The sequence below is a fragment of the Oncorhynchus masou genome, chromosome 5 (genome assembly GCF_036934945.1).
Source record: "Oncorhynchus masou masou isolate Uvic2021 chromosome 5, UVic_Omas_1.1, whole genome shotgun sequence".
Classification (NCBI taxonomy): Eukaryota; Metazoa; Chordata; class Actinopteri; order Salmoniformes; family Salmonidae; genus Oncorhynchus; species Oncorhynchus masou.
Window position 1 is genome coordinate 85769759 of NC_088216.1, and position 15431 is coordinate 85785189.

General features: G+C 36.3%; 1 protein-coding gene across 1 annotated transcript in view; it reads left to right on the forward strand.

The window, feature by feature from the left end:
* The window catches only part of LOC135530201 (integrin alpha-7-like), a 104720-nt gene that overhangs the window by 22654 nt on the left and 66635 nt on the right, over positions 1–15431 (forward strand).

The following is a 15431-nucleotide window of genomic DNA, read 5'->3' on the forward strand; positions in this document are numbered from 1 at the left end:
TACAGTATTCTATTCTATTCTACAGTATTCTATTCTACAGTATTCTATTCCATTCTACAGTATTCTATTCTATTCCACAGTATTCTATTCTATTCTACAGTAGTCTATTCTATTCTACAGTATTCTATTCTATTCTACAGTATTCTATTCTATTCTACAGTATTCTATTCTATTCTACAGTATTCTATTCTACAGTATTGTATTCCATTCTACAGTATTATATTATATTCTACAGTATTCTATTCTATTCTACAGTATTCTATTCTATTCTACAGTATTCTATTCTACAGTATTCTATTCTACAGTATTCTATTCTATTCTACAGTATTCTATTCTATTCTACAGTATTCTATTCTATTCTACAGTATTCTATTCTACAGTATTCTATTCTATTCTACAGTAGTCTATTCTATTCTACAGTATTCTATTATATTCTACAGTATTCTATTCTATTCTACAGTATTCTATTCTACAGTATTCTATTCTACAGTATTCTATTCTATTCTACAGTATTCTATTCTACAGTATTCTATTCTATTCTACAGTATTCTATTCTATTCTACAGTATTCTATTCTATTCTACAGTATTCTATTCTACAGTATTCTATTCTACAGTATTCTATTATATTCTACAGTATTCTATTCTATTCTACAGTATTCTATTCTATTCTACAGTATTCTATTCTATTCTACAGTATTCTATTCTACAGTATTCTATTCTATTCTACAGTATTCTATTACAGTATTCTATTCTACAGTATTCTATTTACAGTATTCTATTCTATATTCTATTCTACAGTATTCTATTCTATTCTACAGTATTCTATTACAGTATTCTATTCTATTCTACAGTATTATATTCTACAGTATTCTATTATATTCTACAGTATTCTATTCTATTCTACAGTATTCTATTCTATTCTACAGTATTCTATTCTATTCTACAGTATTCTATTCTATTCTACAGTATTCTATTCTATTCTACAGTATTCTATTCTATTCTACAGTATTCTATTCTATTCTACAGTATTCTATTCTATTCTACAGTATTCTATTCTATTCTATTCTACAGTATTCTATTCTATTCTACAGTATTCTATTCTATTCTACAGTATTCTATTCTATTCTACAGTATTCTATTCTAGTATTCTATTCTATCCTACAGTATTCTATTCTATTCTACAGTATTCTATTCTACAGTATTCTATTCTATTCTACAGTATTCTATTCTACAGTATTCTATTCCATTCTACAGTATTCTATTATATTCTATTCTATTCTATTCTACAGTATTCTATTCTATTCTACAGTATTCTATTCTACAGTATTCTATTCTATTCTACAGTATTCTATTCTACAGTATTCTAGTTCTACAGTATTCTATTCTACAGTATTCTATTATATTCTACAGTATTCTATTCTATTCTACAGTATTCTATTCTATTCTACAGTATTCTATTCTATTCTACAGTATTCTATTCTACAGTATTCTATTCTATTCTACAGTATTCTATTATATTCTACAGTATTCTATTCTATTCTACAGTATTCTATTCTATTCTACAGTATCTCAGTATTCTATTCTATTCTACAGTATTCTATTCTACAGTATTCTATTCTATTCTACAGTATTCTATTATATTCTACAGTATTCTATTCTATTCTACAGTATTCTATTCTATTCTATAGTATTATATTCTACATTACATTACATTTATATTCTACAGTATTGTATTCCATTCTACAGTATTCTATTATATTCTACAGTATTCTATTCTATTCTACAGTATTCTATTCTATTCTACAGTATTCTATTCTATTCTACAGTATTCTATTCTATTCCACAGTATTCTATTCTATTCTACAGTATTCTATTCTATTCTATAGTATTCTATTCTATTCTACAGTATTCTATTCCATTCTACAGTATTCTATTCTATTCCACAGTATTCTATTCTATTCTACAGTCTATTCTATTCAGTATTCTATTCTACAGTATTCTATTTACAGTATTCTATTCTACAGTATTCTATTATTCTACAGTATTCTATTCTATTCTACAGTATTCTATTCTATTCTACAGTATTCTATTCTATTCTACAGTATTCTATTCTATTCTACAGTATTCTATTCTATTCTACAGTATTCTATTCTATTCTACAGTATTCTATTCTCAGTATTCTATTCTACAGTATTCAGTATTCTATTCTACAGTATTCTATTCTATTCTACAGTATTCTATTCTATTCTACAGTATTCTATTCTATTCTACAGTATTCTATTCTATTCTATTCTACAGTATTCTATTCTACAGTATTCTATTCTATTCTACAGTAGTATTCTATTCTATTCTATTCTACAGTATTCTATTATATTCTACAGTATTCTATTCTATTCTACAGTATTTCTATTCTACAGTATTCTATTCTATTCTACAGTATTCTATTCTATTCTACAGTATTCTATTCTATTCTACAGTATTCTATTCTATTCTACAGTATTCTATTCTATTCTACAGTATTATTCATATTTATTCTACAGTATTCTATTCTATTCTACAGTATTCTATTCTATTCTACAGTATTCTATTCTATTCTACAGTATATTCTATTCTATTCTACAGTATTCTATTCTATTCTACAGTATTCTATTCTATTCTACAGTATTCTATTCTATTCTAGTATTCTATTCTCAGTATTCTATTCTACAGTATTCTATTCTAGTATTCTATTCTACAGTATTCTATTCTATTCTACAGTATTCTATTCTATTCTACAGTATTCTATTCTACAGTATTCTATTCTATTCTACAGTATTCTATTATATTCTAGTATTCTACAGTATTCTATTCTACAGTATTCTACAGTATTCTATTCTATTCTACTAGTATTCTACAGTATTCTATTCTACAGTATTCTATTCTATTCTACAGTATTCTATTATATTCTACAGTGTTCTATTCTATTCTACAGTATTCTATTCTATTCTACAGTATTCTATTCTATTCTACAGTATTCTATTCTATTCTACAGTATTCTACAGTATTCTATTCTACAGTATTCTATTCTGTTCTACAGTATTCTATTCTACAGTATTCTATTCTATTCTACAGTATTCTATTCTATTCTACAGTATTCTATTCTATTCTACAGTATTCTATTCTACAGTATTCTATTCTATTCTACAGTATTTCTATTCTATTCTACAGTATTCTATTATATTCTACAGTATTCTACAGTATTCTATTCTATTCTACAGTATTATTCTATTTACAGTATTCTATTATTTTCTACAGTATTCTATTCTATTCTACAGTATTCTATTCTATTCTACAGTATTCTATTATTCTACAGTGTTCTATTCTATTCTACAGTATTCTATTCTATTCTACAGTATTCTATTCTACAGTATTCTATTCTATTCTACAGTATTCTTTCTATTCTACAGTATTCTATTCTATTCTACAGTATTCTATTCTACAGTATTATATTCTATTCTACAGTATTCTATTCTATTCTACAGTATTCTATTATATTCTACAGTGTTCTATTCTATTCTACAGTATTCTATTCTATTCTACAGTATTCTATTCTATTCTACAGTATTCTATTCTACAGTATTCTATTCTATTCTACAGTATTCTATTCTATTCTACAGTATTCTATTCTACAGTATTCTATTCTGTTCTACAGTATTCTATTCTACAGTATTCTATTCTATTCTACAGTATTCTATTCTATTCTACAGTATTCTATTCTACAGTATTCTATTCTATTCTACAGTATTCTATTATATTCTACTGTATTCTATTCTACAGTATTCTATTATATTCTACAGTATTCTATTCAACAGTATTCTATTCTATTCTATTCTACAGTATTCTATTCTATTCTACAGTATTCTATTCTATTCTACAGTATTCTATTCTACAGTATTCTATTCTATTCTACAGTATTCTATTATATTCTACTGTATTCTATTCTACAGTATTCTATTATATTCTACAGTATTCTATTCAACAGTATTCTATTCTATTCTACAGTATTCTTTTCCATTCTACAGTATTCTATTCTATTCTACAGTATTCTATTCTACAGTATTATATTCTATTCTACAGTATTCTATTCTATTCTACAGTATTCTATTATATTCTACAGTGTTCTATTCTATTCTACAGTATTCTATTCTATTCTACAGTATTCTATTCTATTCTACAGTATTCTATTCTACAGTATTCTATTCTATTCTACAGTATTCTATTCTATTCTACAGTATTCTATTCTACAGTATTCTATTCTGTTCTACAGTATTCTATTCTACAGTATTCTATTCTATTCTACAGTATTCTATTATATTCTACAGTATTCTATTCTACAGTATTCTATTCTATTCTACAGTATTCTATTCTATTCTACTGTATTCTATTCTACAGTATTCTATTATATTCTACAGTATTCTATTCTACAGTATTCTATTCTATTCTACAGTATTCTATTCTACAGTATTCTATTCTATTCTACAGTATTCTATTCTATTCTACAGTATTCTATTCTACAGTATTCTATTCTATTCTACAGTATTCTATTATATTCTACTGTATTCTATTCTACAGTATTCTATTATATTCTACAGTATTCTATTCAACAGTATTCTATTCTATTCTACAGTATTCTATTCTATTCTACAGTATTCTATTATTTTCTACAGTATTCTATTCTATTCTACAGTATTCTATTCTATTCTATTCTACAGTATTCTATTATATTCTACAGTGTTCTATTCTATTCTACAGTATTCTATTCTATTCTACAGTATTCTATTCTATTCTACAGTATTCTATTCTACAGTATTCTATTCTATTCTACAGTATTCTATTCTATTCTACAGTATTCTATTCTACAGTATTCTATTCTGTTCTACAGTATTCTATTCTACTGTATTCTATTCTATTCTACAGTATTCTATTCTATTCTACAGTATTCTATTCTATTCTACTGTATTCTATTCTACAGTATTCTATTATATTCTACAGTATTCTATTCAACAGTATTCTATTCTATTCTACAGTATTCTATTCTATTCTACAGTATTCTATTATTTTCTACAGTATTCTATTCTATTCTACAGTATTCTATTCTATTCTATTCTACAGTATTCTATTATATTCTACAGTGTTCTATTCTATTCTACAGTATTCTATTCTATTCTACAGTATTCTATTCTATTCTATTCTACAGTATTCTATTATATTCTACAGTGTTCTATTCTATTCTACAGTATTCTATTCTATTCTACAGTATTCTATTCTATTCTACAGTATTCTATTCTACAGTATTCTATTCTATTCTACAGTATTCTATTCTATTCTACAGTATTCTATTCTACAGTATTCTATTCTGTTCTACAGTATTCTATTCTACTGTATTCTATTCTATTCTACAGTATTCTATTCTATTCTACAGTATTCTATTCTATTCTACAGTATTCTATTCTACAGTATTCTATTCTATTCTACAGTATTCTATTATATTCTACTGTATTCTATTCTACAGTATTCTATTATATTCTACAGTATTCTATTCAACAGTATTCTATTCTATTCTACAGTATTAAATTCTATTCTACAGTATTCTATTATTTTCTACAGTATTCTATTCTATTCTACAGTATTCTATTCTATTCTACAGTATTCTATTATATTCTACAGTGTTCTATTCTATTCTACAGTATTCTATTCTATTCTACAGTATTCTATTCTACAGTATTCTATTCTATTCTACAGTATTCTTTTCTATTCTACAGTATTCTATTCTATTCTACAGTATTCTATTCTACAGTATTATATTCTATTCTACAGTATTCTATTCTATTCTACAGTATTCTATTATATTCTACAGTGTTCTATTCTATTCTACAGTATTCTATTCTATTCTACAGTATTCTATTCTATTCTACAGTATTCTATTCTACAGTATTCTATTCTATTCTACAGTATTCTATTCTATTCTACAGTATTCTATTCTACAGTATTCTATTCTGTTCTACAGTATTCTATTCTACAGTATTCTGTTCTATTCTACAGTATTCTACAGTATTCTATTCTATTCTACAGTATTCTATTATATTCTACAGTATTCTATTCTACAGTATTCTATTCTATTCTACAGTATTCTATTCTATTCTACTGTATTCTATTCTACAGTATTCTATTATATTCTACAGTATTCTATTCAACAGTATTCTATTCTATTCTACAGTATTCTATTCTATTCTACAGTATTCTATTATTTTCCACACTTCCACATTTCCACACTTTTGTTAATGTTAACCTTCAGCCATTGTTTCTGGCTACATAATGTATTATATTATGTGATAATATAGAGGGTTGGCGAATTTACATACTGTAGTCCAGGGCTGCAGACATTGTAATGATAGGATACTGAACGCAGTACGTCATCAGTAAAACTCTAGATACGTTGAGTCTAGATAAATCCCTCTACTGTCATCTCAGCTGTTGTTCTCTCATCAGTAAAACTCTAGATACGTTGAGTCTAGATAAATCCCTCGACTGTCATCTCAGCTGTTGTTCTCTCATCATTAAAACTCTAGATACGTTGAGTCTAGATAAATCCCTCTACTGTCATCTCAGCTGTTGTTCTCTCATCAGTAAAACTCTAGATACGTTGAGTCTAGATAAATCCCTCTACTGTCATCTCAGCTGTTGTTCTCTCATCAGTAAAACTCTAGATACATTGAGTCTAGATAAATCCCTCTACTGTCATCTTAGCTGTTGTTCTCTCATCAGTAAAACTCTAGATATGTTGAGTCTAGATAAATCCCTCTACTGTCATCTCAGCTGTTGTTCTCTCATCAGTAAAACTCTAGATACGTTGAGTCTAGATAAATCCCTCTACTGTCATCTCAGCTGTTGTTCTCTCATTAGTAAAACTCTAGATACGTTGAGTCTAGATAAATCCCTCGACTGTCATCTCAGCTGTTGTTCTCTCATCTGTAAAACTCTAGATACGTTGAGTCTAGATAAATCCCTCTACTGTCATCTCAGCTGTTGTTCTCTCATCAGTAAAACTCTAGATACGTTGAGTCTAGATAAATCCCTCTACTGTCATCTCAGCTGTTGTTCTCTCATCAGTAAAACTCTAGATACGTTGAGCCTAGATAAATCCCTCTACTGTCATCTCAGCTGTTGTTCTCTCATCAGTAAAACTCTAGATATGTTGAGCCTAGATAAATCCCTCGACTGTCATCTCAGCGGTTGTTCTCTCATCAGTAAAACTCTAGATATGTTGAGTCTAGATAAATCCCTCGACTGTCATCTCAGCTGTTGTTCTCTCATCAGTAAAACTCTAGATACGTTGAGTCTAGATAAATCCCTCTACTGTCATCTCAGCTGTTGTTCTCTCATCAGTAAAACTCTAGATATGTTGAGTCTAGATAAATCCCTCTACTGTCATCTCAGCTGTTGTTCTCTCATCAGTAAAACTCTAGATACGTTGAGTCTAGATAAATCCCTCGACTGTCATCTCAGCTGTAGTTCTCTCATTAGTAAAACTCTAGATACGTTGAGTCTAGATAAATCCCTCTACTGTCATCTCAGCTGTTGTTCTCTCATCAGTAAAACTCTAGATACGTTGAGTCTAGATAAATCCCTCTACTGTCATCTCAGCTGTTGTTCTCTCATCAGTAAAACTCTAGATATGTTGAGTCTAGATAAATCCCTCTACTTTCATCTCAGCTGTTGTTCTCTCATCAGTAAAACTCTAGATACGTTGAGTCTAGATAAATCCCTTGACTGTCATCTCAGCTGTAGTTCTCTCATTAGTAAAACTCTAGATACGTTGAGTCTAGATAAATCCCTCTACTGTCATCTCAGCTGTTGTTCTCTCATCAGTAAAACTCTAGATACGTTGAGTCTAGATAAATCCCTCTACTGTCATCTCAGCTGTTGTTCTCTCATTAGTAAAACTCTAGATACGTTGAGTCTAGATAAATCCCTCTACTGTCATCTCAGCTGTTGTTCTCTCATCAGTAAAACTCTAGATATGTTGAGTCTAGATAAATCCCTCTACTGTCATCTCAGCGGTTGTTCTCTCATCAGTAAAACTCTAGATACGTTGAGTCTAGATAAATCCCTCTACTGTCATCTCAGCTGTTGTTCTCTCATCAGTAAAACTCTAGATACGTTGAGTCTAGATAAATCCCTCGACTGTCATCTCAGCTGTTGTTCTCTCATCAGTAAAACTCTAGATACGTTGAGTCTAGATAAATCCCTCGACTGTCATCTCAGCTGTTGTTCTCTCATCAGTAAAACTCTAGATACGTTGAGTCTAGATAAATCCCTCTACTGTCATCTCAGCTGTTGTTCTCTCATCAGTAAAACTCTAGATACGTTGAGTCTAGATAAATCCCTCTACTGTCATCTCAGCTGTTGTTCTCTCATCAGTAAAACTCTAGATACGTTGAGTCTAGATAAATCCCTCGACTGTCATCTCAGCGGTTGTTCTCTCATCAGTAAAACTCTAGATATGTTGAGTCTAGATAAATCCCTCTACTGTCATCTCAGCTGTTGTTCTCTCATCAGTAAAACTCTAGATACGTTGAGTCTAGATAAATCCTTCTACTGTCATCTCAGCTGTTGTTCTCTCATCAGTAAAACTCTAGATATGTTGAGTCTAGGTGAATCATCCCAAGCATGAATTAGTCCATTATGACTCAAGTTTATTCAACTTTTTGTATTGTATTGCAGCTCTCTCTCTCTCTCTCTCTCTCTCTCTCTCTCTCTCTCTCTCTCTCTCTCTCTCTCTCTCTCTCTCTCGCTCTCTCGCTCTCTCGCTCTCTCTCTCTCTCTCTCTCTCTTTTCATGTCCTGATCAGCCCTACTCCCTTTCAGGGTGGGCATTAGACAGGGACTGAACAGTTTGATAAGTCCCTCTATAGTCATCTCTGCTGTTGTTCTCTCATCAGGAAAACAGAAAATAATCAGTTGGGAAAACACATTTTTGTTGAAATCTGTTAGCAGAACCTACTTGACACACTGATAGGCTGGAGTGGTCTGTTAGCTCCCTGATTGGCTGGACTGGTCTGTTAGCTCACTGATTGGCTGGACTGGTCTCTTGGCTCACTGATAGGCTGGACTGGTCTGTTACCTCCCTGATTGGCTGGACTGGTCTGTTAGCTCCCTGATTGGCTGGAGTGGTCTGTTAGCTCTCTGATAGGCTGGACTGGTCTGTTAGCTCCCTGATTGGCTGGACTGGTCTGTTAGCTCACTGATTGGCTGGACTGGTCTGTTAGCTCCCTGATTGGCTGGAGTGGTCTGTTAGCTCTCTGATAGGCTGGACTGGTCTGTTAGCTCCCTGATTGGCTGGAGTGGTCTGTTAGCTCTCTGATAGGCGGGACTGGTCTGTTAGCTCTCTGATAGGCTGGACTGGTCTGTTAGCTCCCTGATTGGCTGGACTGGTCTGTTGACTCACTGATAGGCTGGAGTGGTCTGTTGGCTCACTGATAGGCTGGACTTGTCTGTTAGCTCCCTGATTGGCTGGACTGGTCTGTTGGCTCACTGATAGGCTGGACTTGTCTGTTAGCTCCCTGATTGGCTGGACTGGTCTGTTGGCTCACTGATAGGCTGGACTCGTCTGTTAGCTCCCTGATTGGCTGGACTGGTCTGTTAGCTCCAGACTGACTTTATGCACAACCACAGGACTCTACACACTCACTCACACACACTGTCACTCCAACACACACACACACACACACACACACACACACACACACACACACACACACACACACACACACACACACACACACACACACACACACACACACACACACACACACACACACACACACACACGTAGCTATTGACCTTGGAACTGACCATGTACATAGCTACTGACCCTGGAACTGACCATGTACATAGCTACTGACCCTGGAACAGAGACTGTATATAGCTACTGACCCTGGGACAGTCCCTGTACATAGCTACTGACCCTGGAACTGACCCCTCAGACCTCACCCCTCAGGCCCCACCCCTCAGGCCCCACCCCTCAGGCCCCATCCCTCAGGCCCCACCCCTCAGGCCCAACCCCTCAGGCCCCACCCCTCAGGCCCCACCCCTCAGACCTCACCCCTCAGGCCCCACCCTCAGGCCCCACCCCTCAGGCCCCACCCCTCAGGCCCCACCCCTCAGGCCCCATCCCTCAGGCCCCACCCCTCAGGCCCCACCCCTCAGGCCCAACCCCTCAGACCTCTGTCTGTTCGTCTGGTTTCTTTAGTGCTATCAGCTAACCCATATTCATAGCCAGGAGGTGCAGCAGGAAGCTGTAATATCTGGGTGCTGCTTGGCACATATCAATATCAGACAGACGGTGCTTGAGGTTTTTCGTGTGCTTTCCCTCCCAACCTAATGCATAGGTCCAGTAGGCATGAAACAGGAGACAGTGTTTTGAAACCTCCAATAAAATCATTTTTATCTTGGAACTCCCCATCCCGGATCTGGGATCGTGACTATAGCCTCAGGCTCATTAGCATAACGCAACGTTAACGATTTCTGAAAATCGCAAATAAAATGAAAATAATGCGTCTGCTCTCAAGCTTAGCCTTTTCTTAACAACACTGTCATCTCAGATTTTCAAAATATGCTTTTGAACCATAGAAATTGACTAATTTGTGTAAGAGTATGCAAAGCTAGCATAGCATTTTGAGTAGCATTTAGCACGCAACATTTTCACAAAAACCAGATAACCAAATAAATAAAATAATTTACCTTTGAAGAGCTTCTGACGTTTTCAATGAGGAGACTCTCAGTTACATACCAAATGCGCAGTTTTTCCTGAATGCGTCTGTGTGTAGGAGAAATCGTTCCGTTTTCTACATTGCATCTGGCTACCGAAACGAACCGAAAATTCAGTCACCTACAACGTAAACCTTTTCCGAATTAACTACATAATATCGACCGAAACATGGCAAACGTTGTTTGTAATCAATCCTCAAGGTGTTTTTTCACATATCTCTTCATTGATATATCGTTCGTGGAAGCTTGCTTTCCTCTCTGAATCGCATGGAAAAATACTAGCAGCTGACTTTTGCGCACCAATTTCGGCGCAGGACACCGGGCGGACACCTGGCAAATGTGGTCTCTTATGGTCAATCTTCCAATGATCTGCCTACAAATACGTCACAATGCTGCAGACACCTTGGGGAAACGACAGAAAGGGTTGACTCACTCCTCTTGCATTCACAGCCATATAAGGAGACAATGGAAAACAGAGCCTCAAAAATCCTGCTCATTTCCTGGATGCCGTCTCATCTTGGTTTTGCCTGAAGCTCACGTTCTAGGGCACGCACAGAAAATATCTTGGTAGTTCTGGACACGTCAGAGTGTTTTCTTTCAAAAGCTACCAATTATATGCATAGTCGAGCATCTTTTTGTGACAAAATATTGCGCTTAAAACGGGCACGTTTTTTTATCCAATAATGAAATAGCGCCCCCATAGATGTAAGAGGTTAAAAAAATGTTTCTCCTGTGTGGGAATTTCCTTTGCTCTATCTCTCCCTCTCTCTTTATACTTTCTCTTTCTCTCCCCATCCATCCATCGGTCTCTCTCTCTCCCTCTCTCCCTCCCCCTCTCTCTCTCTCCCTCTCTGTCTCCCCCTCTTTCACTGTGTTTCTCCGTGTCTTTGCTTCTGTGCCTGTGTCATGTCATGGCTGAGAGCCGGGAGACGAGAGGAAAGGGTTGGTTGGGTGGAATGTGGTTCAACGGTGAGTTTTTAAATAGCCCCCTGTCTGGACCAGCCGGTCCGTATAAGGCCAGAGCCACGACCCCAAATCATCAGCACCCACCATGGCACTGAAAATAAAGACCTTTTTTTCTGGGTCCGCAACAGTTACAAAAATAGGAGAGGGAGAGAGTCATGACGTCACGCAGTAGTGTCAGAGTCAGGAACAACCTCATAGTGATACATTGATAGGCTGCTGTACAGATGCTTTTTGCACGTTGGTGAAAAGTGACCTCACTCCGAAAGAAACAAAGGTTGATGTTGTAAACAACATGTCAAATACAGAACATCTAAAATATCTCACTATGGTGTTTCCTGTTTCCTGACCATGTGACCTGACCATGCAGGAACAACTCCAGGGGCCATATTTATAAAGTGTCTCAGAGTGCAGATCTAGGAACAGGTCCTCCCTGTCCATACAATCTTATTCGGTATAATCTAAGTGGCAAAACTGATCATAGATCAGCACTCCTACTCTGTGACGCTTTGTGAATAGGGGCCCATGTCCCAATAAAAGCCCGTAAGTACGGTGTTGTGCCCTGAGTGTTTCCTGGTCAGGTGCTATGGCCAGGAAACACTCCTGGGCCCATAGCCATGCTCCCAGTCAAATCTCAATCCCAGCTTGGGTCACATGTACTAAATTGCGCTCACTGTTGGAAGTTCCATTGTGTGAAAGTGTTTACAAAACAATGGCATGAACCAAGAGCCAAATCTTGCATGGGCTGGCCAGCTACTAGATAGTTTGTGTCTGGGTCAGTCATGTGACAATGTTCTGGCCAGCTACTAGATAGTTTGTGTCTGGGTCAGTCATGTGACAATGTTCTGGCCAGCTACTGGATAGTTTGTGTCTGGGTCAGTCATGTGACTATGTTCTGGCCAGCTACTGGATAGTTTGTGTCTGGGTCAGTCATGTGACAATGTTCTGGCCAGCTACTAGATAGTTTGTGTCTGGGTCACTCATGTGACAATGTTCTGGCCAGCTACTAGATAGTTTGTGTCTGGGTAAGTCATGTGACAATGTTCTGGCCAGCTACTGGATAGTTTGTGTCTGGGTCAGTCATGTGACAATGTTCTGGCCAGCTACTAGATAGTTTGTGTCTGGGTCACTCATGTGACTATGTTCTGGCCAGCTACTAGATAGTTTGTGTCTGGGTCAGTCATGTGACAATGTTCTGGCCAGCTACTAGATAGTTTGTGTCTGGGTCAGTCATGTGACTATGTTCTGGCCAGCTACTAGATAGTTTGTGTCTGGGTCAGTCATGTGACTATGTTCTGGCCAGCTACTAGATAGTTTGTGTCTGGGTCAGTCATGTGACAATGTTCTGGCCAGCTACTAGATAGTTAGTGTCTGGGTCAGTCATGTGACAATGTTCTGGCCAGCTACTAGATAGTTTGTGTCTGGGTCAGTCATGTGACTATGTTCTGGCCAGCTACTAGATAGTTTGTGTCTGGGTCAGTCATGTGACTATGTTCTGGCCAGCTACTAGATAGTTTGTGTCTGGGTCAGTCATGTGACAATGTTCTGGCCAGCTACTAGATAGTTTGTGTCTGGGTCAGTCATGTGACAATGTTCTGGCCAGCTACGAGATAGTTTGTGTCTGGGTCAGTCATGTGACAATGTTCTGGCCAGCTACTAGATAGTTTGTGTCTGGGTCAGTCATGTGACAATGTTCTGGCCAGTTACTGGATAGTTTGTGTCTGGGTCAGTCATGTGACTATGTTCTGGCCAGCTACTGGATAGGTTGTGTCTGGGTCAGTCATGTGACAATGTTCTGGCCAGCTACTAGATAGTTTGTGTCTGGGTCACTCATGTGATAATGTTCTGGCCAGCTACTAGATAGTTTGTGTCTGGGTAAGTCATGTGACAATGTTCTGGCCAGCTACTGGATAGTTTGTGTCTGTGTCAGTCATGTGACAATGTTCTGGCCAGCTACTAGATAGTTTGTGTCTGGGTCACTCATGTGACAATGTTCTGGCCAGCTACTAGATAGTTTGTGTCTGGGTCAGTCATGTGACTATGTTCTGGCCAGCTACTAGATAGTTTGTGTCTGGGTCAGTCATGTGACTATGTTCTGGCCAGCTACTGGATAGTTTGTGTCTGGGTCAGTCATGTGACTATGTTCTGGCCAGCTACTGGATAGTTTGTGTCTGGCTCAGTCATGTGACAATGTTCTGGCCAGCTACTAGATAGTTTGTGTCTGGGTCAGTCATGTGACAATGTTCTGGCCAGCTACTAGATAGTTTGTGTCTGGGTCAATCATGTGACTATGTTCTGGCCAGCTACTGGATAGTTTGTATCTGGGTCAGTCATGTGACTATGTTCTGGCCAGCTACTAGATAGTTTGTGTCTGAGTCAGTCATTTGACTATGTTCTGGCCAGCTACTAGATAGTTTGTGTCTGGGTCAGTCATGTGACTATGTTCTGGCCAGCTACTGGATAGTTTGTGTCTGGGTCAGTCATGTGACTATGTTCTGGCCAGCTACTAGATAGTTTGTGTCTGGGTCAGTCATGTGACAATGTTCTGGCCAGCTACTAGATAGTTTGTGTCTGGGTCAGTCATGTGACAATGTTCTGGCCAGCTACTAGATAGTTAGTGTCTGGGTCAGTCATGTGACAATGTTCTGGCCAGCTACTAGATAGTTTGTGTCTGGGTCAGTCATGTGACAATGTTCTGGCAAGCTACTGGATAGTTTGTGTCTGGGTCAGTCATGTGACTATGTTCTGGCCAGCTACTAGATAGTTTGTGTCTGGGTCAGTCATGTGACTATGTTCTGGCCAGCTACTAGATAGTTTGTGTCTGGGTCAGTCATGTGACTATGTTCTGGCCAGCTACTAGATAGTTTGTGTCTGGGTCAGTCATGTGACTATGTTCTGGCCAGCTACTAGATAGTTCGTGTCTGGATCAGTCATGTGACAATGCTTCCAGTAAAGATCTGATGTTGTTTCTTCCAGTAAAGATTTGATGTGTTGTTTCTTCCAGTAATGATCTGATATGTTGTTTCTTCCAGTAATGGTCTGATATGTTGTTTCTTCCAGTAATGATCTGATGTGTTGTTTCTTCCAGTAAAGATCTGATGTGTTGTTTCTTCCAGTAAAGATCTGATGTGTTGTTTCTTCCAGTAAAGATCTGATGTGTTGTTTCTTCCAGTAATGATCTGATATGTTGTTTCTTCCAGTAATGATCTGATGTGTTGTTTCTTCCAGTAAAGATCTGATGTGTTGTTTCTTCCAGTAATGATCTGATGTGTTGTTTCTTCCAGTAATGATCTGATGTGTTGTTTCTTCCAGTAATGATCTGATGTGTTGTGTCTTCCAGTAATGATCTGATATGTTGTTTCTTCCAGTAAAGATTTGATGTGTTGTTTCTTCCAGTAATGATCTGATGTGTTGTTTCTTCCAGTAATGATCTGATATGTTGTTTCTTCCAGTAATGGTCTGATGTGTTGTTTCTTCCAGTAATGGTCTGATGTGTTGTTTCTTCCAGTAATGATCTGATATGTTGTTTCTTCCAGTAATGGTCTGATGTGTTGTTTCTTCCAGTAATGATCTGATGTGTTGTTTCTTCCAGTAATGATCTGATGTGTTGTTTCTTCCAGTAATGATCTGATGTGTTGTTTCTTCCAGTAATGATCTGA